The sequence below is a fragment of the Vidua macroura genome, chromosome 17, assembly GCF_024509145.1.
Source record: "Vidua macroura isolate BioBank_ID:100142 chromosome 17, ASM2450914v1, whole genome shotgun sequence".
In the NCBI taxonomy this organism is placed as follows: domain Eukaryota; kingdom Metazoa; phylum Chordata; class Aves; order Passeriformes; family Viduidae; genus Vidua; species Vidua macroura.
This window is the reverse complement of record NC_071587.1, coordinates 12,238,785-12,266,274: the sequence shown is the minus strand read 5'-3', so window position 1 is coordinate 12,266,274 and position 27,490 is coordinate 12,238,785. Positions and strand designations below refer to the sequence as shown.

Genomic DNA, 27,490 nt, shown 5'->3' with positions numbered 1-27,490 from the left:
ATTCTATTTTTTTTTACAGGCTTTTCCACTCAGTTGGCTTTGATACCATTTACCCTCAGGTACTTTGGAAACAATCTCAGGAGTTGTTAGCAGTTGTTTTTGAGGATTCCTAAGGGACAGGGAAGGGCCAGAGTTCTGGCACAAGACCAGCACAGCACCCACCAGAAAGCAGGAGATGAAGAACTGGGAAATTACTTTCTGGCAAAAAAAAAAAAAATCAGCTTCTGCACAGGTACCTAAACAAAAGAATGAAACCACTTGTAAAGCCACAGAAGATAACAAGAAAATCAGCAAGCACAAACATACAGCTACTGGGAACAGATGATGTCAAACCAAGCTTTATTCTTTCCATGACAGGATTACAGGCTCAGGGATAGAGGAGAAACAACAGTTGTCATGGCTTGTTTTAAGCAAGTCTTTTGACTCTGACTCATGAGACATTCTTATAGGCAAGCTCAGAAATTTGATCTTCAAAAAATCCAGTAGTGGATGCAAGAGGCTGAAAAACTATGCAACAGAATATTTAATAGGAAATCATTGTCAAATTGGAAGGATGTTGTGAGTGGATATCCTGAAGAGCTGTTCTGGGTCTAGTTCCATTATTTCTGTTAATGTCTCGGAGTGTGGAATAGGAAAATTTGTAGAAGACAATGGAAATACTTCATCAAGGTTGGGCAAAGATCTATCAATAGTGATGTGAGTAAAGCTGATCTTGCCACAGGGCACAGTTGGACTTCAGTCAACTCCTTTAGTCCCTGTTCTTATGCTGTTTGTGCATGTGGGTAAAAATCTTTGGGCCCAAGAGCAAGGGGTGGAAAGTTAATAGTTAACAACTTGCTTTTTGGATAGTGCAGCCACAGAAAATCTGAAAAATATTGCCAGCTACCTCTTCCCATAGTCCTTGTAACCTTACGAGATAATTAATAATAGCAGAAGGTTGCCCTAAAGCCAAGGACCAGGGGGCAGGTGATGATCTCAGTGCATTTCCTTGCACAGCTTTGCTGCCCAGAGCCAGCAGAGGTTGGGGTCAACTAACTTGGATTATGCACCAGTGTCTTTTAATTGTGTCTGCAATGAAACATGGACGTGCACAGCCTCCAGAAGTGCCTGGCATGTGACACCTAGTTATCATGGGCTTCATACAGCCTAGGTTAAATCCTCTAAGAGATCAGAGAAGAGTGCCTTGTCATCACAAATCTTGAGCCCTTCCAGCACAGAGTGAACGACAAAGTCCTTCAATGCTTTACAGCCCAAGTGCCTGTGGGATTCCTTAATTATCCTTTGCAATAATTAAGGCACAAACAATTGATACAAGAACCTCCATTTGTTTAGAGTGTGCAGATTCCCTTCCCCAAAGGCTGGAGAAAGCTCAAATACATTTATACTCCAAAGCTGCTCTTCTCCAACGGGGGATTGTTCTGCTTGGCTGGGAATGAAAGCCATCTCGGCACGGTGGCAGGTAGGGCTGCATTAAGGCAGCAGTTGAGGGCCCACAGGAGCTACTTGATTACACATTGGAACAGTTTCATTCTTCAAGGACTGGCATCAGGCCAATTAGTCCTATAGGAAGACTGATGTTTTAACTAAGACACATCCATCTACACTGCAGCTTTATAAACACACTGTTTGCTGAGTAGGGACTGCCTGTGCAGTTCTATTTCTGATTTTCTAGAAAGGTCAAAGGACATCAGGCAGATATACTGGAAACCTGAAAAGCACATCAGTGAAATTCAGACAAGTAAGATCTAAAATTATTCAGTACAGCTTTCACTTGATAATCTGCTATAGATTTAAATGCTACAAGCAAAACAGTTGCATTTTGTAAGTATCTTTTAAGGTCCTCTCTACCTAGAAAATCCAGCCAGGAAGAAAGCAGCCCCTCAGGAACCAGTAGACACTCAGCAAGGAGGGAATAAATGTACAGCAGGCAAAGCAACAAACTCAGCTACCTCAGAGGAAACCACAGCCCTGAAGGCGACCCTGGACACGTTCAGACTCACAGTGCAGAGGGAAAGTCACACAGCTGGCTCTGGGGGCAGCTGGTGGTGACAAATACACATCCCTCACTCCAGCCCCATGCCAGGGCCTCTGCCATGGTGCAGCTGATCCAACAAATCCCACACTGGGAGTCGGAGCACCAGGGAGAGGCTGTGGATGGATGCTGCCTCTGAGGCTGCTGTCAGTGCCACCAGGCTGGAACTGCCGCTCCTGCTGGTGGCTCTCCAGAGCTCCCAGGTCTGCTGACCCTTCCCTTCCACCTTCCCACCCTTTCTGTGACCTGATATGAGACTTGTGCACTGGGAAAGAAGGAACCTGAGAGGCTTTTTTCCAGCCGTTGACTTGACTCACAGGGTGTGTTCCAGCATGGAAGCCAAAGGCCACTCCAGGTTCACTGGGAATGGGAGGTGCAGATTCTCAGTAGAACTTTGGCAAGAAAGCTGCTTTTGTCAGTTTGTCTTGCAGCCAGCAAATGGGAGGGAACAGCCCTGAGATTCCAGATCCTTCCTAACACACACAGTTGTAAATGAGAGCCTCTGTAGCTTCCAACATTATGCAATCAGTTACATTAGAAAAAATAAATTAATCATCACCAGTTTTAAGATCTACAGTAAATATAAAGAAGATAATTTTAAAAGACCTTAATTATATTACAAAATGTAGTCCTCTTAATACCAAGCTATAAAAGTTGGTTGCAGATTTTAACTGGGCTTCAGTTTTACAAGTATGACTATAAGCTACAAATTTGCTTCTTCAGAGAAGCCTGAAGACAGGATGGGAAGAAGCTCTTGTTCCTGCAATGCACCAAAGCTGATCTGTAGCCAGGAGAAGTTTTGGACATTATGTATTTACAGCACCAGCACGTAAACCAGGAGTCAGACAGGGCAGCCCTGCCAGGCTCTGCAGAACAACTCTGCTATTCTTCCCTCTAGGGATAAGCTCAACACTCAGATCTTATGAGGGAAAATACCCCTGAAATTCACACCAGGCAGCTCTGAAGGTGCCAAACCCAGGTCTGCCACTGCACCTCTGAGTATCACCCACTCGAATGAGCAATGCTCAGTGAGAAAGGTCCTGCATGCACAGGCACCTGAGGAGGGTTAAACAGTCCCTAATTTCAAGTATATCCATCAAAATTCGATGCTGAATTTCCTTTATAGTCCATGGGCAATCACACTTGCAGTGTGATACATCCAACCTCTTTTAGTAGTCAGCTGCAAGTCCAGGTATGACCTTTGAAGTGTTTCTTTCTCTTCACTGAGTACAAAAGAAGTAGAGAGACTGTTTCATACAGGGGTGCCGCATTGTGGACATCTTCCAGTAGGTGAGATGAATCCAGCCAGGCTGTGTAAGAGCAGGGGGAAAACTGCAAAGCTGAAAAACTGCTGCAAAGCATTTTGCAGCATCCTATGAGTTTAGTCTTCTAGTTTTGCACAAAGTCCTCAAAGATCCTGAAGTCAGGTCTGATTTTTAAATTACTCAGATTTTCTCCCTCTGTTGGCAGCACTCTGTTAGAAGAATTACAGAACCACAGTGCTTGTTCTCTGGACAAAATTAAAAAAAAAATACTCCCTATGTGGAGTTCTTTATCATCCATTTGGTAATTAATTTCCTCATTAAATGTTGACCATGAGTTTACAATAAAAAGTAATTAAGTGAGGCCACAAGCTGCAGAGGCTGGATGAGCTTTTGAGCACTCCCTAATTGAAGGCCTTGCTGTGTGCCAAAGGGTAGCTGGAGCATCTTTCCAAAGGTGAGATCAACAACTTCCAGTGAAATGACATCTGTCAGGACAACAGCTTCATTAACCTCAGCCCACCCAGGGCTGCCTGAGCTGTCCCAGCACTGCCGACCCATTTCCTGCTTGTCACATTTCAAGTGGCTCAAGTCCCTTGGTAGTCCCATCTTCTAATTAGTCACCAGTTACACTGTCAGGTATTTTATTCCCACAACTGTGTGAGGAAATGAGGATTAGCTCTTGAATTCTGCAAAAAGGAATGGTTATCACTGGTTCTCTGCCTCCTTTTCTACCCACAGCAGTCCCTGTTCCAGCAGCATGAAAGCAGTCTAGAAAGCACCTGAATATCTTCCTGCATGTTTTTGGTAAAAAAACTCACCTCTGTAGGGAAATGTGCTGCAATTCAAGACTGTTCTCACAGACATCCCCAATTATTTTCACTTTCTTTTAAAGCACCAACCTCTTGTTTACTCATTGATGTATCTCAGCATGAGAATCTCCTAAGTTCAAAGCTTATCTATTTTTTTTTTGCTGATACAAGTATTCCTTCCAGTGTTTACCCAGCTCATGCAAGCCCCTATAATTTTGTCAGTGTTATCTTTTCAAAGGTATTTTTTCTGTTCAAATACACTCAATGTAAAACAAAACCAAAGGCTGCATACAGTTTGAAAAGAAGAATGCAAAAGGCAATAAAGCAAGAACAGCCCTGCCAGGGCCTTTCCATGAGGGATCCAGGATAACTGGGGCTCAATTCTGACAAAGGCAGCACTGCAAGCAGTGGAACTAAAAACACTCCAGTGGGAAATACGTGTAAACTGGTTTTAAACTGCAGTACAATACAACACCTTTGATCTGAGGGCTTAGTTCAGACAGAACAAGACTGACAGATAAAACAATATTCCTCCAAATATGTAAAGGGCTGCTGCAAAGGGAAAAGGACTTATCTGTCCTCTGGTGGGAAGGATTGGAAGACTGGGCTACCACTTAACAGGTGAGGCATGAGGGAAAACTTTCTGCTAGAAAGAGGGGGAGTTTGTAGGATTTGAGTAATGGGGAAGGGTCAGAGAGACAGTGTTGGAATAGTGTGGACTGTCTTGGGACAGCTAATGGATCAGATGATAGTGTGATGTGCAAAATATTTTCTAATCACCATCTTTTCAGAAAGTCAGAGTTTGACATATTCAAAATGTGGAATCAGCATTAATATCCAAAGCAACTCAAAGCCTACTCTGAACTGCAAGTCTCACGATAGTTCATGGGTTTGCTTTTTTAAAGCCCCAGCTGCCAGATTCATGCATTGCAAAGCGATCTCATCTTTCATTTTAAAAAGTTATATTTCCACTTCTCAAAGCTGTGGAAAGAAGCCTGAAAAGATGAAGTGCCAGTATCCTTAACAGCTCCAAAGAGAGAAGGCAAATAAAAGGAATTCAAAGTACATTGGTTTAAGCCAAACTCATAATTTCTTTTTCCCAGGCCTAGCTCATGATTTTTGAGAACTGGCATTTGGAAATGCTGGAAACACAAAACTCTTAATAAGGAACAGGGGGGAGTTACTAAGAAGCTTGAAGAAAGCTGTAAGATTTGTTCACTACAGTAAAAACGTGAGCATTAAAGAACTGAAAGGGGAGATTTGTTAAAGGCTACCAAAATTCTGGTACTTTCTCACACAACAATCAGCTCCACAGTCCCTGGTGACTGAGCTGTGCCTCTCTTTGTTACAGTTTTACCTTTAATTGTATGTCAGCCTGCTGGCTGGAACGTGACAAACTCATTTTGTTTCCTGGGGAAAGAGAGAAGCCTTTTGGGGCTATAGAGAGCCTGATCCCTGTGACCAAAACATTCAAACAAATACAGAGAGAGAACAAACCCAGCTTCTGTATTCAGTGTTCATGGCCTCGTTTATTTTGCTCTTACCCAGCATCTTTGTGGTGAATGATGCTATCTGAAAGCCTTTTTTACTGACTTTAGGAAGTATATTTTTTGATAAAGGAACAATTATGGAATTAATTTGTTTTTTAAACAAGCTTTTCTTACAGGATTTTTTTCTTTTTTAATGAGCTTGAATAGCAAAAACATTTCATCAAGCTTCTGTTGATGTATTTAAATGTTGATGTACTGTTTGACTACCCTGTCCAAATAAATAGCATATTTCAAGTTAAGTAAATAACAAATCTGGATCCAGTTTAAGCCCCAAGAAAAATAATAATATTGTCTATCCATGCCGATGAATATGCTGTAATGTATTATATATGCTTTGAGATTGCTAGACAAAAACCTACATATGTAACAGAATATGACTGAAATTCAGTCAGACATGTTTTCCATTCCTTAGAAACTGAAAATCCACAGCAGATCTTCAATTCTCCCACTAGGACAAAAATATTTCTTTATTGCCTCTTGCCCATCCACCAGCTGAAGGGAGCGAACTCCACATGCACACTCTTATCTCCACACAAGCTGTACACTTTGGGGAGCATATGCTAAATAGATTAAATGAGAAAACAAGTTGTTGCAAATATTTTTTGCCTTAAAAACTGCCCAGATTTAATTTAAGATAACCTTGCATTTGAGTAAAGGAAGAATAATTAAAAATATTTATTAATTTTCATGGAAGAAATTTAGTATTTTGTGATCAATTTCAATTTTACTGTAAGTACAAAACTCAACTCCTCTAAAATTGCAAAATGTCTCATTGATAATACAGAGACAGAGACCATAGATCAAGTGATTCCTTTACCCAAGGTCTTTCTGTGCAGTGGTGGGTATTCATATTCCTAAAATTCCCTGCCTAGCATTTTCAAATAGACTATGGAAAGTAAAGGAATGTGTAAAATTAAGGACACTGTTCACATTGCTCGTGTGATCACGCTGTGTGTGCATGCACTGTCCCCTTCAAATGTGCTGCTGCATTAGTGCTGAAATACAACAAAATGCAAAACATTGAGATGCTTAAGAGACTTTTAAAGAAAATGCTGTGCCAATTTGGCCTTGCACAGAGTGGTACCGTGTTTGACTACCTGAATTAGATTTAATCTGGCTCCCCCAGCGGTAATAATAATATAATATGCTGTAAAAAGGAGTCTAAAAATCTTAAATTGAATCTGTATGTTTGCTAAGAAAGTGGCTTTGTCGGCTGTACATTACAAAATTTTAATATTTTCAGCAGGCAAGCAATACATCTTGTCTAGACACTGGTGAAATTTTCAGACACAAAATTATTTTAAATTCTAAAACAAATAATGCAGACTTCACCCCCCCATCCCTAACAGATTGTGGAATGTCATTTACTTTAAATTTGCAGCCAGACATCACATAGCCAGAGAAATTGCCTGTAAGAAAAATAGGCTGACACTTATCACTGCATTCCAGGGGGACCAGGGGGTGATGTCAGCCCTCTCTGTTTCTCCCAGACAATTGAGCGTCCTACAAATCAATAAAAACAAGGTTTATTGGTATGTTTGCTTTATCACACTTGAGCCACTTTCATTGTCCTAGTGACAAAGTCTTCACAAATTGAATCATTAAACACAGTAATTGTGTTTCAAATACATTTTAGAGAGGAGGAAGGGAAGGGAGGGTGTAAAAGATTATTTGCTGCAGTATTTACGGCTGCAGAATTTAGGTTTGTAACAGTTTGCCGTACCTATATTTTATTTTTCAATATGGAAAAAGGAGCAGGGGGAGGGGACAGAGGAGGGACCCCAGTAAGTGGAACAAACAGTCGCACTCAAATTTAGCCCAGCAAAGCTTTTAATGTTTCGCTGAGCTAATGTTATATAAGGAATTTCTCAACAGCTCCTCGCGCAAAATGTCAAACTTATTTTAAAATTATTTTTATAAAAATAGATGGTCTTGAAAAAAAAAAAAAAAATTAAAAATTGCACCCTGGAGTCGGGATCTAAGGACTGTTACCATCCTGGTGGTTAAAATAATTCCTTCCCGGGTGTTGCTCAGTCCCTTACGCAAGCCTGTAAACTCATTTCGCCCCAGCACTCTTTAAATCTTTGTCGCTCTTTGCATATGTGGTTGTGATTTACATGCCACCCACATTTAAAGAGATATTGACATTTTCAAGGCGGCTATTTTAGCCCCTGGATTTTTTAAATGGAATCAATCACACTTTATTTCTTCCCTCAGGAGCCCAGACCTGTGTTTGTGGCTCGCCCACCTCTCTCTCCGCAGCCCCAGGGGCGTCCCAAAGCCCCATGTGAACGTTCCAATCCCCTCGGCGATTCCAGCCATGGATTGTGGCACCCTGGCAGGGCTGGGTGCCCCCAGCGCCGGGATTTCGGCCTCCCTGCTCTCACAGTTGCTATGCAGGCCGAGCTCGGGTGGCAGGGGCACATTTCACAGGAGGGTCCGGCGCTGTGCACAGAATGGGCAGCGAACGGCGGCTCCGTGTCAGCGGCTTTGCTGGGCTCAATGGCGCTGACCGAGCCGGGCAGGCCGAGGTCAGCGCCAGGCCAGGCCCACGGGGCTCCCACAGCTTCCACACGCTCCAGGCCTGCCCCGGGACTGCAGCACGGAGTGCTCCGGGCAATGGCATTTGGTTTTTTTGTTTTAGCACCTTTGTGGAGCAGGGAGGGGATGGGGGGACAGCAGAGGTTCTGTGGCTGGAAAAGCCAGGCTTAGCTGCACCCACACAACCACGAATCTGCCTAAAGAGCCACCGTGCAGGTGACACTGTCCTTCCCCTGCAGGAATCAGGGAACGCGTCTCACTCCCCTCCTTTGATCTTTGCATTTTTCTTACTCAATTAGCCTGAAATGGAACACGGTCATGCTTCCAGCTGCAGTTTCCTTCAAGCACAGAGGTATCAGACCTTTCCACACATTATACAAATTGCACTTCATTGCTGAAAATCAAATCTAAGAGGCAATGATATCCACGTAAAAATACCATAAGGATGTACAAGTGCTCCCTACCCTGCACTGTTTCCTAAGATGAATGGAGGAATGTCAGTCAGGAGCTCTGGCTCCTCCAGCAGCTTTCAGTTTTTTGGGGCCCTTCCCCACATTCCACTGCTGTTGGGAGTGTCAGCAAGGCAGTGTTTTAGGGAAACCCAGCAAAGCACACTTAGTGCCCAGCACACATCACAGCACTGATCTCCAGGCAGTGTGTGCAGACTCAATCCCATCTTGGCCAGCAGCAGAACTATAGCTGTGTCCTGATGTTTGGCAGGGATTAATTCAGGCTTCCTTCATCTCTCACAGAAACAGCCTTATATGGGCCCTGCCAGAAATTTCGTTTAAAGATAGTTAATGGTTAGTGATCCACTTTGATCCTGCCAAGTAAGGGTGGACAGGATCAATGGACTTGCTTGGTGACTCTTCTCCCTTTCTGAGGTAGTTGTTGAGGCAGGAAAAAGCTCCTGCTGTGTGTAGAGAAAATATTCTCCAGGAGCTCCCTGGTACCACTTCAAGTGTAAGGCAGAGCATCCTCCAGCCCTCCCTGCTTCCACCCAAATCTGCTGCTGCAGCCACCAACTGCAACCCAGTGGTGATCCTGCAGTGACAGCAATTCTCTTCCCCCTCTGCTATGCACAGCAATGCCACTCATGGGCACTAACGATGATAAAAGCCTTCTTGAAACTTAGAGGGGACGGATATAAGTACGTTGTTCATGTGTGTGAAAAAATTCACCTGCATCTGGGTCATTCCTTCCATCAAACCATGCAAACCAAACTCAGCAAGCTCACGACAGACGCATGGGCAGGTGATGGCTGCACCTTGCATTTTAAAAAGATCCTTGTGCAAACTGGCTCCCTTGGCTATATTATACACCATTTATCTTGGAGGAGATCTGCTCCAAAAGGAGAGTCTGGGTTTGGTGAGTCTGTCAGTGACGGCTCTATTTCCCAGTATATATTTACACTACCATCAGACTTGGTGAGTGGGTTTGCTGTCAAACTCGCGAAGCACAAACCTGACAGTTTGCTTTGAAGTTCCCTTCCCCACTCTTGGGTCGCACGAGAACACTGAATAGATGCATTTGCTATAGGTTATAGCAATCCTGACAGTAGTGAATGAATGATTGCTCCTAAAAAGTACAGCTTGTTCTGACATTATCTCTCCATTGCATTCTAAAAGTGGCTAAACCAGAGACATCCTTCCCCGTCTCTCCCCACCCCGCTGCCATTCAGCATCTCTTCTGGTTCAGCAGCCTGCATTTCCTCACTGATGTGAAGGGGCTATGGATTTACACCAGGGGGACGTGATGCCCAGTGGTAACATTTACAGCATAACAACCATTTATTTTTCCAGAGAAGTGTTTAGCTTATTGATGAAAGAAAAAGTATTCTACCCTCTTGTGTGTCTAAGTAGTCAACATCCCTAGTGAAATGAATAAAATTCTCATAATCTGTTCCACTGGAGCCTATTTCTCTTATAACTGAAAGCAGGAAATGTTGTTGTAGACTTCCATGGGAGCAGCGTTTGCCTCATGAAGAAGAATTGGTTAAACATTGCATAATTTAGTAACTCCTGACTTAAGAAAACTTGAAGACACGCTCCCCAAGAAAGCCACACTGTTTGTAGCTGGGAACAGCCTGGCTGGATCAGTAGCACTGGCAGCAATGAAAGACTCTAAAACATAGATAAGAAAAATGATTAACTGACCTCATATGAATATTTGTGCTTAAAATTAGGGCAGGCACTCAAGAACTCTGCTGAATCAGGGCCTTGATTATTGGTACCAGTAATGAATGCAGACATTTGGGAAGGTATGTTTCATTGCTGCCATCATGTTTTATTTTTGGAGATATTAAGGAAAGATATCAAGAAGATATAAAACGAGTAATTAAATTCCTGTTTTGTGTAATGCAGAACAAATATTTGCTTCAAGTTTTATGGGCATCTTGCAAATCAAAATCATAAAGGCAGATGAGCTTTTGTTTAAAAAAGGCACGCTGATGGCTCAGCAGAAAATAATAAGTTTGTTTTTGGAAGAAAAAAAAAACAAACCCTGACATGAAGCACAAATACATTTCATTAGGTGACACTAATAGGGGCTGTCAGGTGCCTTCAGTAGCAGCAAACATCCTCTCATGTCTCAAGCTTGTGTGGAAGTCAAGAGCACAGACTTAGCTCAGATAAGATATTTGATTTGTGTTTGCTCAGGAAAATGGTCTGACAGTTTAGTTAAAAGGAATTTGTATTGAATTGGAGTAAAATTTGGACTAGATAACAGCCAAGAGAATACCGGGGCTGGGCTGGACCCAGCATTAGACAATGGAAACAAGCTGATGAACAAGTTACTGGGGAATATTTACTGAAGCACTTTCTTTCTCTTTCTTTCTTTCTTTCTTTTCTTTCTTTCTCTTTCTTTCTTTCTTTCTTTCTTTCTTTCTTTCTTTCTTTCTTTCTTTCTTTCTTTCTTTCTTTTCTCTCTTTCTCTCTCTCTCTCTTTCTCTCTTTCTCTTTCTCTCTCTCTTTCTTTCTCTCTTTCTCTCTTTCTTTCTCTCTTTCTCTCTTTCTCTCTTTCTCTCTTTCTCTCTTTCTCTCTTTCTTTCTCTCTTTCTCTCTTTCTCTTTCTCTCTCTCTTTCTTTCTCTCTTCTCTCTCTTTCTCTCTTTCTCTCTTTCTCTCTTTCTCTCTTTCTCTCTTTCTTTCTCTCTTTCTTTCTCTCTTTCTTTCTCTCTTTCTTTCTCTCTTTCTTTCTCTCTTTCTCTCTTTCTTTCTCACATGGACTGCCTGGTTTGGACACAGTAAAAAAATCAGTTTCCAAAAAGTACAATCCTACATTGTCGTTCTTTCTCTTTACTTGTATTAACACTTTTTGACCCCTCTAAAATCTGCCTTGAGTTTGACCTAGTCAGAAATCAAAGGAATACAAAACAGTTATTATGGTATAGTTTCAATACTATTTTCATGTTTAAAGGAGGGAGTAAGGACAAACAAATACTTGGTACTGGAAGGGGCAGGGTTTGAAGCTTTGTAACTTTACCCTCCTGTCTCAGCTGAGCTCCCTGTCCATATTATAACCCCATGGCTGGGCCTTTCCAGGAAGAGAAGGGAGGGCAGCCTGGGGTGGAGGTTTCTGGGTTTCCAGGTGTGTGGCAATCCAGCCACAGGGAATTCTAGACGCACAAATTGAGAGCTTTCGAATTCCCACCAGGCACTGCTGGCATTCCTGGATTTAAATATTTTCCCATTTTAGAGAAAATATTTCATTTAGGTTGATCTGCTCCTATATCCATTATTTCCATAACATTTTATAAAATAAGGGAATTACTGCAAAAATTGTCCAAGACAGATTTTTTTTTTTCACTTGCTCTATTTCAGATTATGCCCACATTAGATTTTCACCTCTCTGCTGACATCCCCAAAGCAGAAACTAAGGTTGCTATTGACGTAATTTTGATATTTAACATACAGTTAGGTGCACAAGAAAGATCCCATGAGCAATGAATTCTTTTCCTCAGATAAATTAACCCTGTGGTGGAGTAAAACACATCCCCTCTTTGCCTCTGAATTCAGCACTATAGATGACAAAGAGAAAAGGTGAGGTCTGTAAGAAGAGCCAGCGCTTTTATCAGGGCAGCTAATGCAGACAAAAACAAGGAAATAAAACATACTAATATATTTTCTGCTGTTCTGTTCTCAGGAGGGTTGAAACAATGAAGTAGCCTAAGTAATGCACAGAGCAGACTGGATTTATAGCTGAAGCTCCATCCTTTACCTGGCTGCATGGGCTGCACTGCCACCACTGCACTGCAAACTCACCCTGCAAGATGCTGCAGATTCCTCTGACACATCACAGCACCACAGAGTAACAAATCTGGCCTTTAAGCATCCTCCCACTAGCACAGGAAATACTCTGCTGTCCCCACAGAGTAGGTAGGACAGACTCTCTGTCATAATGTCTTTTAGCATATGGTCAATGGACAGAATCTGGGAGAGTTCCAAGGAAATTTGTACTTCCCCAGCTTTTGCTATTTGTAACACTGTAGTACTGTGCCCTGGGGGTAAATAATCAGCCCCATTTTCCTAATGAGGAAATTCATCCAAGGTCATATGCTAAGTCAGTGGCACTGCAAGCCATGAAATTCAGGTCATGGGCAGGAATTACCTCTGCTGTCGCTGTCGCTGCAGCTTAATTGCATTTCAGAAACTACATTTATTTGGTATGATAATACACCAGCACCTGTTGTAACGAGACAGTACAAGAACAGCAGCCAAAAAGAGGCAGAAATACGTCAAAGAAATGTGGTAAACAGTAGTAACTAATAGGAACTATAATAAGCCTCAGGAATTAGTAGCTAAGAATATTTCTGGGAAAGAGTATTATGGCAAAACATTACTGATCAAAGCCTGTAGACTCTAATCGTGCCAGTGCTTTCTTATAGGTAGAATCATCTTAGAGGAGTCTCAGCAAATTCAGTTTAGTCCCAAATTATAAGGTTATAAATAGTCTTTCAAAATTCTTTCTAAACGAGTCTAACTACATCAGTTCCCAATGTGAAGCTACCAGAGGGGCAAGTGATCCTGAGTCAAGCCAAGAATTGGTCTTGTGTAAAACCAGCCATTCCTTCTTTTTATTTGGACTTTTTTTTTTCACTTGTCACCGATTCTAAATTTTTTGGTGAAAGTTATCTGGTTAGTCTTAAATTATACAGAGCTTTTGCACTGTCTTTTCATTATGGATACCCAAATTCTGCCTTCCTCAGTGCTCACTTTGCCAAAGCATCAAAGACCAAGAATGAAATGTATTATAAATCCAGGAGCAAATGCACAGAAACGAGGTGGGGAATGGCACTATCAATAGCAGCAAATCTAGTGCACTTAAAAGGTGGGAGCTTTTTAAAGGAGGTATCTGGGTGCGGGTTTGCCTTTCTAATAAAAGGCTCTATCATTTGAGCCATGTCACAAAGTCAACTAATTATATACTAGATTAATGATGCCTAAGTGAGTTATTGAAAAATATTGAAAAGCAAGTCCTGAAAGTTCTTTACCCTCCCAGATCAGGCATATTCAAGATCAGAGCTACTCACCAGTTTAAATGCATTTTGCTGCTCTCACAGAATCTACTTACCTTGCAGAATGCAATTTAGCTGCAAGTTTGTCTGGGAGTTGAGTTTATTTTCTGGAATTGCTATTTTTGTATCCTAATGGGGAAACACCCCTCCTCAGCCAAAAAAAGAACCCAGCAACCCACATTTTTTGTGTCTAGCTACAAGTAGGCCACACTTCTGAGCTTCCCACCACGTCCTGGCTCTGGTGCCTGGAATGATTCTTTAGGCTGCAGGTACAGCTACATTTAGCTCCTGACCCCTCTGTACTCAGAGTATTGGTTTATTAATACACCTATTCTTCTCTTTCCCGCTGGCCTTATTGATTTCCCTTTACTGTGAAATACTGAGGTTATTTTCAAACCTGTCTTACACCAAAACACTTAACTTTTCCCACTTGCACTGTACCGTGACAGACCTGCAAGTGTGAGATATGAATTAAAAATCAAACCCGAAAGATGTACTGCACTAAAAAACAAAGAAAAGTAAACCTCTCATTATACAATGTGGTTTTTTTTTTGTTTTTTTTTTTTTTTAAGAAAATTTTAGAGTAGGATACATGCTAAGTTCATTTTCCAGCTCTTCCTCTCTCTTGCTTGTAACAACAGACTTTAGGGAGATGGATACTAAGCTTGTTAGAAGCAGCACCCACAACCAGAATGCTTTGATGGGAGTAAATTTTTGTTTGTTACTGGGAAGGGAAGGGACGAGAGGAAAACCACAGGAATAAAACCAGGCACCAGATGTTTGAACCTGGAGGTTCAAGCTCATGGTAACACTCTGTCCAACTGCAAAACTGGCTTTGAACAGAATTAAATCCTACTGAGTCCGAAATGAAGATAAGAGACAAAACCACGAAGGCACAGTTCATGCACCCAACTCAAAACTTTCTGGACTTCTATGTGGATTTGATAAATTCCAAGCTTCCCTAAAAGTGATTACACTTGCAAGTATAATCAGGTTTAACTGTCCTTGTGCTGGTGTTAGAGAGATTTTGAAAGTGACCTTTTTCTCAGGAAAAAACACTTGTCAGGCTTTTAGGACCAATGTGTACTTGGAAAATTGTTATCACAGTAGCAAAAATGTCATTGTTCTTGAAATAGCAGGTATATTCCATGGAATTTCTCCTTGGTACTATAGATCACTGCTGCAGGAGGCCTCTAAGCTGAAATGCCATTGCTGGTTTTATTGCCTGTTTTAAGTAGAATTTCACAGAACTCTCTGTTCTGGATCTATCCCACCTGCTGGTATATTTTTGTTCCTAATGATGGGAAGGCTTGCAGCACATTAACCTTCCAGAGGAAAAGTATTTCATATTTCTGTACCACATCAGCAACAAGACTCGTGACTTACATAATTTCTCTATCAAAAAGAAATAAAAGCACTGGTATAGATTTTAAATGGTGGAATAATTGCAATAGAGTCACTCTTGTTACCATCACAAGACATTTGTAGCAATAAATATCACTTAAACAGGGAATGTTAATGGATTAATTGTGTTTAAGGTTGTTCCATTCCTTGGAATACTCACAATATTGCACAGATTTCTCATCCAACTGCATTAAAACTGTGCTGAAACCCCTGTTCCCAGCTCACAGCCTGCTGCAGTCCCAGCCAGCAGTGGGATTTAGCCCTGGACATCAGGAAAACAGCTGGGACCTGCTCCCCAGGACACAGTGATCCTGCAGCAGGATCCTCCCTCTGCAGGGGCTGCGTGCTCAGAGCCCGGCAGCGCTGGAATGCAGTGACTTCATCCCGAGCAGAGGATACTGCAGCATCCTCAGAGCCCAGCAAACTGCAGAGCCCACTCAGCAGCTTTACTAAATGCAGCCATTTATTTTACTTATTTTCAGAGTTACCCGTTGCTTTTTTCTTTTCTGTTGTCATGTTTGTGTCTGCAGTTCTTTACTGTGGTTGCAGAAAGAGGCTGGAAGCTCGGACCCCTGGGCTCTCCCTGCTGTGCCTCTGTCTGGCTGGCTATTTATAGCCTTTCTCTCACTAAATTGCAGAAGTGTTGAGTGTTTTGCAACTGCATTTTGGGGACAGAATCCTGAAATGTTTACTGACAGGCAAAATTTGAGTGAGATAGAGGTAATTTTTTGTCTCAACAGGAGTATATATGAAAATAAAATTTTAAAAAGCCTAAAATTATTTTAATCAAGTTTTAGGGTGGCTGTCATTCTATTAAATAGTAAATTTTCAGAGGAAAAAACTTGCTATTTTCCTGCTCTGTAAGAATAGTCACTAAACCCATGTCTACCAGTCCAGAGGACATAACCCACAGGGCTTGCTACTACTTTCCATACTGCTGTGTAGAGAGAAAACTTAAATATAAGAGAAAATGAGGACTCTGCAGTTAAAACTCTCTAATTCTCTCTAATTTTGCTCCATCCCCACCACACCTCCCATTGTAACTGCTGTATCCATAACCAGGGAGTTTATTTTCCTTAGCTCTACTTTGATATTATTTAAATCTAAAAAAATCTGAAATTTTAAATAACAGGGAGGACAAATTGTGCTTTCAGAGAAAGGGAGTTGGGACTCCTGCTTGAACAGATGTTAAGAATGTTTCTGAGTGTGCTAGACTCATTTACGAGTCTCTTTCACACATTTGAATCTTGGGGACATCAGCAGTTTGTTCAATATTTTCAGCCTCCATCCTAAATGCCACACTGGGAAATGAGAGGAGGGGAAAAAAAAAAAAAAAAAAAAGAGAGAGAGAAAAAGAAAAAAGAAAAAAAAAAAAAAAGGGAAAAAAAAGAAAACCACACACACACACAGAGCCAATCTTCCATCAGTGTGACAAGCTGCAAGCAAGAATCACAGCAAAATAGTCAAGCCAGACAGTTGGTAAGATAGAATCAGGCTGGAAAAATAGTGCAAGATGATTTTAACAGACAGATGAAAGTAGTCACCTTCTGGACTGTGCTCCTGGGGCGAGTTCGCAAACAGAAGGTTCTCCCTTCCCAGGGAGGATGGAAGTGTCACTGGCTCAGCACTGCTCAGGCTGGCTGTGGGCTCTGCAGACATGACGTAAAGAGCAGCCTGAGCAGCACCTCGAGCTCTGATTCTCCTTTTTCCCAGCAGATCTCAGTCACCTTTAGCAATGCACTCGGGGTTCCTGGGCTGGAGATGCAGCTGGAAGAGAAAACATCCTTTTATACCAAGTTTATAGAGGGCACAAAAGAGAGGGGGCTCAGCTGTCTTCAGAACAGAGTGATACAAAAATATAATTAATGGCAGGGCACCAGTTTTGAATCAAAAGAATTATGGGCTTTGGCAGATAATAAAACTCAGCCATTTGAGTCTCTCCAAATCCCACTGATGGGCACAACTCTAGGAATGGCTTATTTCTAGCCAAGAAATAAGAAGGTTTTCCTCTTGTTAAAAATACCAAAAGGAAGGAAGAGAGGTCTCTATGGAGGCTTTGCAAGACTTAGTTTCTTTCCTGTTCAGCTTTTCTTCTGTCCTTTATTGATGCAAGCAGGTAAACTTGTAAAAGGTTTAATATTGGTAGTTATGGAATTCCTCATCAGATTACTGGAGATCCCAAAAGACCAGCTGCACTTTGTTGTTTCCACTGAGCAGACCACAAGCCATCAGCACTGAGTCTCCTTATGCTTTGCAGGGTTCTGTGCCTCAGCACAAAGAACAGAAAGATAATCAGAAAGCCCAAATACCAAGTCTTGGTTCACCAAGTGCCAAGTCTTGGTTCCAGGCAGCTATTGACCTGCCATACTCCTTTGAAAAAGTCACTTCCCTCATCCTTGCTTTGTTTCCCTTCTCATATTCAGTGTGTTTTGTTTCTAGAATAAAGTTTCCTGGGGTAGGTATTTTTGCACCCATCTTCCTCCAGAAATGACAGTTTAACTTTGCTTCTTTATTGAGCTACTGAAGAATCGTTTTTTTTGTCAAGCATCCTTCTTTCCTCTCCTCCTGTTATAAAGCCTTCTGGTTTATATTAGAACACTAATAAAATTCTCCTGCCACTGCTAATTTCAGAAAGCTGAAGCTGGTGCACAAAAGGGACACTATCAGATAATTTGCTCTCCCTCTTACATTGACAAAATCAAACACCAGTTTTATTTGTGTGTGATTTCCTGTTTTCAGCTGGAAGCATTTCACCAAATTTAAAACACACCAAAAGAACTTCAACAAATATTTTTGTTTGGGTAGAAGGTTTCTTGTCCCTGGTGATTTTCCATCCTACTTTGAGGGTCAGCCCTTGAGCAGTATATTATCAGTGACAAGGCACAGTGGTTGTGGATAATGGGGCCAATTTTGCTCTCAGGCAACCCCAGTGACTTCATTGTCTGGTCTATCTGATGAGAGGGTAGAGGCTGGTAGAATGACTCATCAAGAAAAAAAAAAGAAATGGGAAAAAAAGCAAAGGCAGCCAAGTAAGACACAAGGCTGTCTCCTAAGGATAATTTAAATAGCAAGAGAGCTTCAAAATGCAGTAAGGAGCCAGAAATCTCTGCAGAATGGGTCTCAACAAAGAGCTATGATGCTGTGATCCACAGTGTGGAACTGAGGGTTATTTAGCTTTGGCTTTTTTGTTTGTTTGTTTGTTTTGGTTGGGGGGGGGTGGGGTGTGCATCTCTTTTTGGCTTTTCTTTCAATAAAGGCAATCTCTTTTTTCTTGTTCCCAAAGAGCCAGTTTCTCCTCTTTCCACTGAGCACCCAGGCCAAGCAAAGGGAGTTGCATTTAGCTCCCTTTCTGTGCATGTTAACTTGGGGCAATAGCAACTCCTCACAGCCACTGCCTCTGTTGGATACAGGCTTTTACATTTCTGCTTCATGACCAGTGGGGGAGGGAGGGATTCTGCCCCTCTGTCCTGCTCAGGTGAGAGCCCACCTGCAGAGCTGCCCCAGCCCTGGGCCCAGCACAGGGAGGATGTGGATCTGCTGGAGAGAGCCCAGAGAAGGCACCAGGCTGGGCAGAGGGATGGAGCAGCTCTGCTGGGAGAGCTGGGATTGTTCACGTGGACAGGAGAACATTTGGGGTGACCTCATTGTGGCCTTCCAGTACCTGAAGGAACCAACAGGAGAGATGGAGAGAAACAATTTTCAAGGGTCTGGAGTGACAGGATAATGGGGAATAGCTTCAAACTGAAAGTGAGGAGGTTTGGTTCAATATTAGGGACAAATTCTTCCCTGTGAAATTGCTGAGGCCCTGGCACAGGGTGCCCAGAGAAGCTGTGGCTGCCCAGCCCTGGAATTGTCCAAGGCCAAGTTGGACGGGGCTTGGACAACCTGGGATAGTGGAAGGTGTCCCTGCCCAGGCCAAGTGGAACAAGATGGGCTTTGAGGTCCTTTTCTACCATGATTCTAAATAATGAGTCTATTCTGTTATTACTTCATTCTCAGGAAACAGAAGGCCTCAGACAAGGTCAGGATCCCTCCTGCAATGCACTCTGCAAACCCCTGCTGGGAGAGAGCCCCAGTTCTTAAAGCATTTAAATAGATACATCAATAAAACAGAGAGGAATAAAATGGTTCACATCCAAATTAGATGAGCAAGACATTTAAATTTCCAGTGCTCCAAGTCTCCTGCCCAGTGGACTTGGTTCCAGCTCCTCCTCCAGGTGTACAATACAACCTGGTGGGAGAAGCAGCCCAGGATAAACTATTCTGCCTTTCTCTAAAAACATTTTTAAATGTCTTTAGCCAGAGCTGGCTGGGAGTTGTCTGGTCACTAGGATCAGCAAAAGACTTAGGAGAGAAAAGCTGCAATATTTTTCCCCTGAGAGTGGGAAAAATTCTGCAAGTCTTTCGTTTTCTCAGTTCATCCCACTGCATCTATTTACTCAGCTCAGGAAGATTTGAAGAAACATGAGTAAAGGACTGGAAAATTACACTGGAAAAGAATCAGAGTAATTAAGCATCAGGAGAGCCAACACCACAAGAAACAACAAAAAGGGAAAAATACTTGTGGGTACATAGACTGATTCTAATTAATGTTTCAGTTTTTGAAAAACATTCCCAAGCTAAAAGTTTGTAATGTTACCTCAGGTTCACTTAAAACTTTTTACAGTACCTTTAAAAAATCCTGAAAATAAAGATTTTTAATGGGATTAAGAGTCAGAAGAGTGATAACACTGCTGAAAAAGATCGACAACAGAACATTCATAGTCTCAAAGTATCTGAGGAGTCATGCTCTAATGTACAAGATGCTTGAGAACATACTGCTGGTATTCTGCAGTTATTTAGATAATGTTCTGATTGTGGCTTGAAATCAGTAATAACAAGCCATATGTTCACTTTTTCTGAAAAATTATTCTTTATTAATTCTATCAATAGTTACTCCTTGAATTTTAAGGCGAAAAGCATCTAATTTGTGCCTATGGCATTTGAATAAATTCCAGTTTACTTTAAAGGTCAGAAAATACTATAAGGTCTCTTCAGAAGATTTCTTACTATGAATCTATTGGATACATCTCCAAACTTTATTCCATTTATTATTTTATGTACCAGTAACAGATACATAAATCTGCCTTGATTTAACTTCAACAGAGATTTCCCTCTACAAAATCCTCCTCAAAAAGGAGGAAAATACTACATGAAACCCACAGCTCCTGCCAACCCTAACCCCTATCCATTGGTTTTAGAAGGAATATCTCAATTCATGAAGCTGGAAGTCCAGCTGTCCACTACCTTGGCTTTCATATGCAGATAAAATCATCCTAAAGGATGAAGAGAATCTATCCCAACACCTGAGAATGGACTAGGTTTGGCCATACTGCCAGCTTGGGGACCTAAAATCATGATAGGGGGATGCATCCCCTCCATGCAGGGGATTTTTCTACATCTCCTTCCACCCAATTTATGTTGAGAGAGGACCAGGTTAAGTGGTTTGACATATTTTATCTCGTCCTCCAAACAGAGTTCTACTACAGATAACTACGTTCAGTTTGAAACTCAGTCCTTTCATTTACAACAAAACTCAAGAACAACAACAACAAAAAACCCAAATAGAAATGCAGCACTTGGTGATAATCTCTCTCTAATCAAGGACACTTACTGTTTGAAAAATCTTGCATATCCAAAGTAATGATCCATGTAGGACAGAAACCCCAATGTTCTCAGTACAGTAAAAGACAATGCTTAACAAATAATAATAGTTATTACTAAGTCTTATGCACCATTGCACTTTCTAATACTGCCTTGAAGTGAAAAGGACACGATGACGTGATAAAAAAATCTGTTCCCAGGCTATTTCCCTCTCTAATGGAATCCCCAAAATCCAGAAATATCAGACAAATCCTTGTTGGGGGGCATTTCCTATTTGTTTCTCACTAAATTAATTTAAAATTTATTTCAGAGACATAACCTCTCACATTAATCTGACCCACAGAGTACACTGTGTGCCAAGCAGGACTGACACACTGGAGATTCCCCTTCATTCCAAATCTCCAAGGGCAAGGGTAGTGAGGCAACATGGGGAAACCACAGCTTTGTTCATTATTGTGGCAGCCAGGTACCAGCACACAAGACTGAGATTAGAATGAGATTTCATTCAGCAGGAAAATGAAAATCCTCCCAAAGCATTCAGGATGCATGAAAACCAAGTGCATCTGTTCTACCAGCACAGACATTTGGTTTTTGGACTATTGGGTACCTTCTAACAGACCGGGGGAGTGCTGTGAAATCTGTCTCAGCTCCCCGAGGAAGCAGCAGGTACCCCCATGCTGGGGTCCCTGCCGGGGAGGAGCAGGGAATGCCCTGGGGCTGCTCCAGGCTCAGCTGTGTCCTGCATGGACACACGGACACGGCCGGACAGGCAGCGGGAGGACAGGGACTGCCGGGATCACAGGGACACTGTGCAGCCACAGGGACAGGGACGGCACCCACCAGTGACAGTGACAGTGATGGTGACAGTGACAGTGACAGTGACAGTGACAGTGACAGTGACAGTAACGAGGGCCGAGCGCTGAGGATGTCAAGCCAAGGAGCCACGCGCTCGGCGGCGCATGGGAGCAGGGTGCAGATTATCTGCAAGGTCAAATAAACATCATAAAACATTGCCTAAGCTGTCAATTAAAGAACAAACAAGCTCATCATAATTATACAAGATAATTGTTATCTGCTGGGTGTTAATTAGATACTTTTTATCAGAGTTGTTGTCACTGAATGGAGTGTAAAACTGGTCAAAGTTATTTTTTTAATTGAAATTATTTCATAACTAGTTTTGTTCTTCCTTCAGATGAGACTAACATCTTGTTTTCCCTGGGTATGTTTTCTTAATTGCACTCCTAAGAAGCTTTAAATTTTCAAAATAAAATTACATTACTGTGTAACTAAGCTTAGCAAAGAAAAGCATGTGCAAATAAAGATATAAAAAAAAAATTCTAAGCAGTATTCTCACTTTAAAATAGAAACAAAAATATTTTTTCCTATACAGTTTTAAAAAATAAAATGTACCATTTAATTAATTTTAATTTAAACGGAAATCACAACACACTCCAAATGGTAAATAAGGACTAAACTGCCAGAGAGATCAGTGCAGGTATTGAGCAGTGCAGGGGTAGATGAGGCCCAGTATCCAAGGCAAACACTTTCCTGAAGGGTTTCTCACTGCTTTGGAAAATGCAGGTGAAGCAGACAGGATGGTCTGGGTCCTGCACACAAGGGCTGCAGCTCCCTGCATTCCCTGAGAGCAAGGATGTGGAACCACCTCAGTGTCACAAGGACAGAGCAAATGCTGGAAAACACACACATGTGGAAGTTCTGATCAAAGTCTGATTAATAAAATATCAGCTTGAAATAAAAATAAAGGGAGAAAGAGAGGAAGAACCTCAGAGTGTCACACACTGGCTTCCCCCATTACAGCAAGCCTCCCTCCATGCCTCATTCCTTTCCCTCCTCAGAATTCACTGTTTATCTCTCCAGGAAACAGTTGCCCTAATGTATCACTTTCTGGTGAGAAGAGACAAATGCCCCATATTTATTCAATCAATAGAAATATTTAAACTTCCAGCCATCAAGGCAGGGTCCTTTTGTTCTCTGTTTGTACATCACCAAATACAACAGGAACTTCCCGACACTATTGTGTGCAGCAGCAGCAATAAAAAGGAGGGTCAGTAGGCCAGCAGAAATACCAACCTGCTTCGTTTCAGGATTGATTCATTATGAAGATAACCAACATTTATTTCATAAGATAAAGAGCTTGATATAATTTGTATTGGGTTTAGTAAGAAAATCCCAGCATTTTTTTGAGGAGAACAGTGGCACAAAGGTTTACCACACACAGCCTAAAATAGTGTGAGAAAGGAACTGACTTCAACTTGAATAATAGTCATTAACTCAAAACATTGGAAAATGCATTCCTTGTAAGAACAGAGCTACTGGAGCCTTGCCCAGTCCTAAACAAAGAGTAGCAGTTCACAGCTGTAGGGGACATACTGTGGGTATACACTAAGCTAAGGTTTAAAATATACTTGTGGTCTGCAGCAAACCTGGGGATTCCAGGGCCTGTTGGGAAATGACATTTCAGGTTGCCTTCATTTCTCTCCTTGATAACAACATTTCTCTGGAGTTCTTTTATCATCTCTGCTTAAGTGACTGAGCAATTGCATGGTTCAGCTTTATACTGAAAAAAATTAGGAATTAACATCTTCCAGAGCTATATATGCATGGAAGAGTATGTGCACTCACAGACTATTTCAAGCAACAGGGAGGGTTTTCATGGCAAAGGTGTTGTGGACAACTTCCAAAAAGTGCTCCTCTAATGCAGTAACGAAGTTCAACGTGACTCATGTGTGCAGGTAATTGACACTATTAACACAAACAGAAAATTTGAGGTCACTACTGGCAAGCAGTATAAAAATCAGGTTTGTTTTCTATGAACACTGAAAAGGAATTACAAGAAAGGAAAACTGAACAAAGATCAGGTTAAATATTTAATATATACATCTATATTTAATATTCATCTAACAATGCCTCATTCATAGCTTAAGCAACCCAAATGTATCACAGGTTGAAGACATTTCCTCTTGTTTCACAAGTTAAGCATTATAATACAATGTCCTTTTTTCCTTCCTTCCTACACTAAATGTCTGTTATTGGTAGCAGCAGATACAGCTCATACTCAAGTGAAGAGCTGAGACCTTTCATATCTACAGAGTTAAATGAACTCAGAAAAACTGGATAAGAACTTGGAGTAGAGACTATAAATCCTTTGAACCGTGCAGAACCAGACCCAAAGCTTAAGTGAAGCTAATGGCATGATCCAAAGATTATTGAAAGCAATGAGAACCTTTCTCCTGCTGGATATTGAGAGATTTTGGATCAGCAAGATGAGAAGCAGCCAGACATTCAGATTAAAAAACTAATCTGGAGAGCAGACAGCAGAGGAGGGGATAGAAATAACAGCCAGCAGAGCCTGTTACCTTCCCAGATTCTTTACAAGTTTGGTCTAAAACAGAATTGCTCCTTCACACTTGGGCTTCTGGCCAAAGGAGATTTTCAAAACTATTTGAGATAAGAGGCAGGAGGCATCTGTCACAGGGCACCTGGATGTGCTCTGGGATGAGTCACTGCTGAGCTCGGTCACTGACGGGAGGTGCCACAAGAATGGAGGAAGCCAAAGCCATCACTGATGACTCTGCCTCCCTTCCTCCCTTCCCTTCCTGCTTCTGGTGGTGCAGTCTTCCAAAAGATACTGAAAAAATGCCCTTTCTTCAGAAATGGCCACGTTTGGTACCAGAAATATCTCAGGCACATCTCTAACACTCTTCCCATGAAAGCTACTGAGCCCTGCAAAAGGCAGCTGAAGGGTTTCTACCTTCTCCACAGAGGATGGCACAATCCAGGGAGATGGGTGAACTCTCTCAGGAGAGAATTTTGTGTGCAAAAAATACTTTGAGAGCCAATCTGGAAGACACTCTGTATTTTTATATCACAGTTGGAATAACGCAGGCAACTGAATGGAATTCTTTATAGCAGGGGACCCTAAAGTGTCTTAGCACCAAGAGTTTCTTCCTTTTTTCTCCTCCTATTTAAAACTCCTGACTTAAATGCCATCTCTTTGACCCACTCAAGAAAAGATCAGTTGTTCTGCTGTCCTAAAAATACACCTAGGTACCAGATTTCTGGAAATTCTGCAGCATTGTAATTTCAGACCAGAAACACAAGAACATGCGAAGACAGAAACGAACACTTGAGCTCCAGAGCTCACTTGGAGACCCTGACATTTACAGAAAAAGGAAGATGCAGCTGCAACCACCAGTTTTGAAGGCAGCATCAGGGAAATCAATAGCAGACATAAGATGCCACCTTAGCACTGCACATACTGCAACGATGAAAAATCACCTGTTTAGTGCTGATGGAAACCTTTGCAACCTAAACAGTATAAATGTTTCTGCTAATTCAACAGCAGCAAATCTTTCACATGTCTGTGACACACACAGGATAGCAAACCCTTCCCAGAGATGCTGTGAGTGGAAATCTTAGTTATCATTTGCCTGCACTGGGCTTGGAGCGCCTCCACTGCCCTGCTGCTCCAGCTGAATTTCTCCTTTCTCAGTAGCTGGTGAGCTCCTAGGAGAGCAGCTCCAGTGCCTGTGTTTAGGGAAGAGAAACCCAGAGTTCTGGTATCAAACCCAGCCAGGCTGGGACAGGTACAGAGCACCTCAAGGAGAGCAGAGAGGAGATCTGGAGAGTGTCAGCCCATGCTTCCCTGGCTGGTGAATAAAACCCAGAACTGGTTAACAAATGATGTAAGGGTTTTTCTTGTCTCCTGAAAGTGGGATTGTTGCAGGTTAAGTTTTACGTGTAACATTTCAGTCCACCTGTGCAGCGCTGTTAATTTTTTTCCACTGGATGTTTAACATAACACCTACCTCATGCTCCACTAATTATGATTTCACTCACGCCATTGCCTTCCCATTCATCATCACTGGTGGCCATTAATGTAACCTTTAGCATGGCCATGCTGTAATTAGGTAATTGCTGTTATTTTGGAATGCTACTGGAAGCTTTCCCCACACAGAACTTATTTTTGCTGCAGGACTATGGCAGTGACCTGCAGAGGAACTGGCTGATGGAAAGGTGACTAAGCCCCTTTACAGTTTACAGACTAAGTTTACAGATTTAATTGAACATTTGTACAAAATAGAAGAATTCAGTGCATTGTATAGTAGATATTGTTTAGTCTAGTGCACTGATTTATGCTCAAGTGGGATAAAAATCTACATTTCGTCTTCTCTATTAGAGCTTCCAAAATACTGCCAAGAACTACTTCTCGGAATAAAAATGAACATTTGTTCTCATGTTTGCAATTTTTTTATCCCTTTCTCTAGCAAATCATCTGGCTATTTCATTTAATTCTTTGTTCTATTTTTAGGAACATTGACAGAAAATTCAAATCATGTAAATATTTCTCCAACTCTTCTCCTCATTATATTTGCTTTGGGAATGATTTGTCTTATTGTCTTTATGACTTTTTCTCCATTTCTTCATAAAAGCTACAATTAGGCAGGCACAGAATAATAAAAAAGGCAAGAAACCAAACCCAAAGGCCCATATGGCTAAAATTGAAAACTGAATGCCATAAACCAAGTGAATGTGAAGAGCTCCCGACCAGACCAGTGATTTCAGTACATTTGCATGAAGAATATGCCAAACAATCCAGTAGAGGAAAAACTAAGAAACTCCAGTCGTGGGAAATACAAAAGCAGAAAAGGGATAAAGCTTTTGAATAAAGAATTTAATACACCCAGTTCATCCAGTTCTGCTCCCTCTTCCTTAGCCAGAACCAAGGCCCATTCAGTTATTCTGAATATGAAATGGGCTTTGCAGTTATTTTGAACTAGTCTGCAGAATTCTAAGGACTATAAAATATTTTACATATTGGGTGTTTACTGTCTTCAGGGTTTCTCCTTTGCCTGATGAAAACATCATCAAGAAAATGTTTACTAATGTGTATTGGCACACACAGGGCATGAGTCAGTGCAAAGGACATGCAGAAATGAAGAAATTAAGTAGACAGAAAACTCCAGGTTTCTCCCCTATCAGACCATAGTCCCATAAATATAAATGTTCAGTGAGCAGAATCTATAGAGAATATTTATATACTAAGTTGTAATATTTTTCTCTTCTCTCCAAATCATAAAGTATCTGCCCCAAAACATAATGCAACTTATATAGTTTAAATAAATATATTTATAAATATACATATTTCTTTTGCAATGAAAAGGAAGAAACAAAAAGGTTGTGTGTGCTGCTACAAAAGAGAGATTTAAATTCATTCATTTTCTAAATCTAGACCCCAGGAAAATATCTGAATAATTTCTGAATAATCCAGAAACAGATCCATTGCTCAAGAGATGGATTCAAGGTGCAAAATTGGTGTTTGAGTCATCATGTCCAAAAAAAGCACATCTGAGGCATTTGGAGCTTTGAGCCTCATTTAGGGTCTCCCCATTGGGAACAATCCCAAATTTCAGTCAGCTACTCCACTGGCCTATCACCACCTCTGAGCTACCTTTATTGAGGTGGTTAATGTGTTTATAAGCATGTTGCTCATTGTAACTGAGCATTTTTGAGGCATAAAGGCAGATTAAAACGTTGTACAGCTTCCTCATTGAGTTTTGTCCTGAGTCAGTCAAAGTTTGCCCCAAAAAAAAAAAAAAACATTTTTTTTTCTGAGTCATAGCCAAACATCCTTCCCACAGGAGAGGCAAAAAAGGGGGTTCTCATCATCTGCTGGGGCGAGTGACAAGAATTACGTGACTAAATGGGGAT

At 41.5% G+C, this 27,490-nt stretch overlaps 1 protein-coding gene across 6 annotated transcripts in view; it reads right to left on the bottom strand.

Moving 5' to 3' along the window:
• Positions 1-27,490, bottom strand: part of PMEPA1 (prostate transmembrane protein, androgen induced 1) — a 272,991-nt gene that overhangs the window by 122,899 nt on the left and 122,602 nt on the right. Inside the window, exons 4-5 of one of the 6 annotated variants that reach the window (XR_008439738.1) lie at positions 16,660-16,882; positions 6,821-7,159 (exon numbers count right to left, since the gene is read on the bottom strand). The exons of 1 other annotated variant lie outside the window; for it this stretch is intronic. The gene's annotated coding sequence lies outside the window, so the exon portion shown is untranslated. Of the gene's footprint in view, positions 1-6,820; positions 7,160-11,358; positions 11,427-11,448; positions 11,813-15,579; positions 15,795-16,659; positions 16,883-27,490 lie in introns of those variants that run through there. 4 more of the 6 variants (XR_008439737.1, XR_008439736.1, XR_008439735.1 and 1 more) reach the window with 4 other exon arrangements.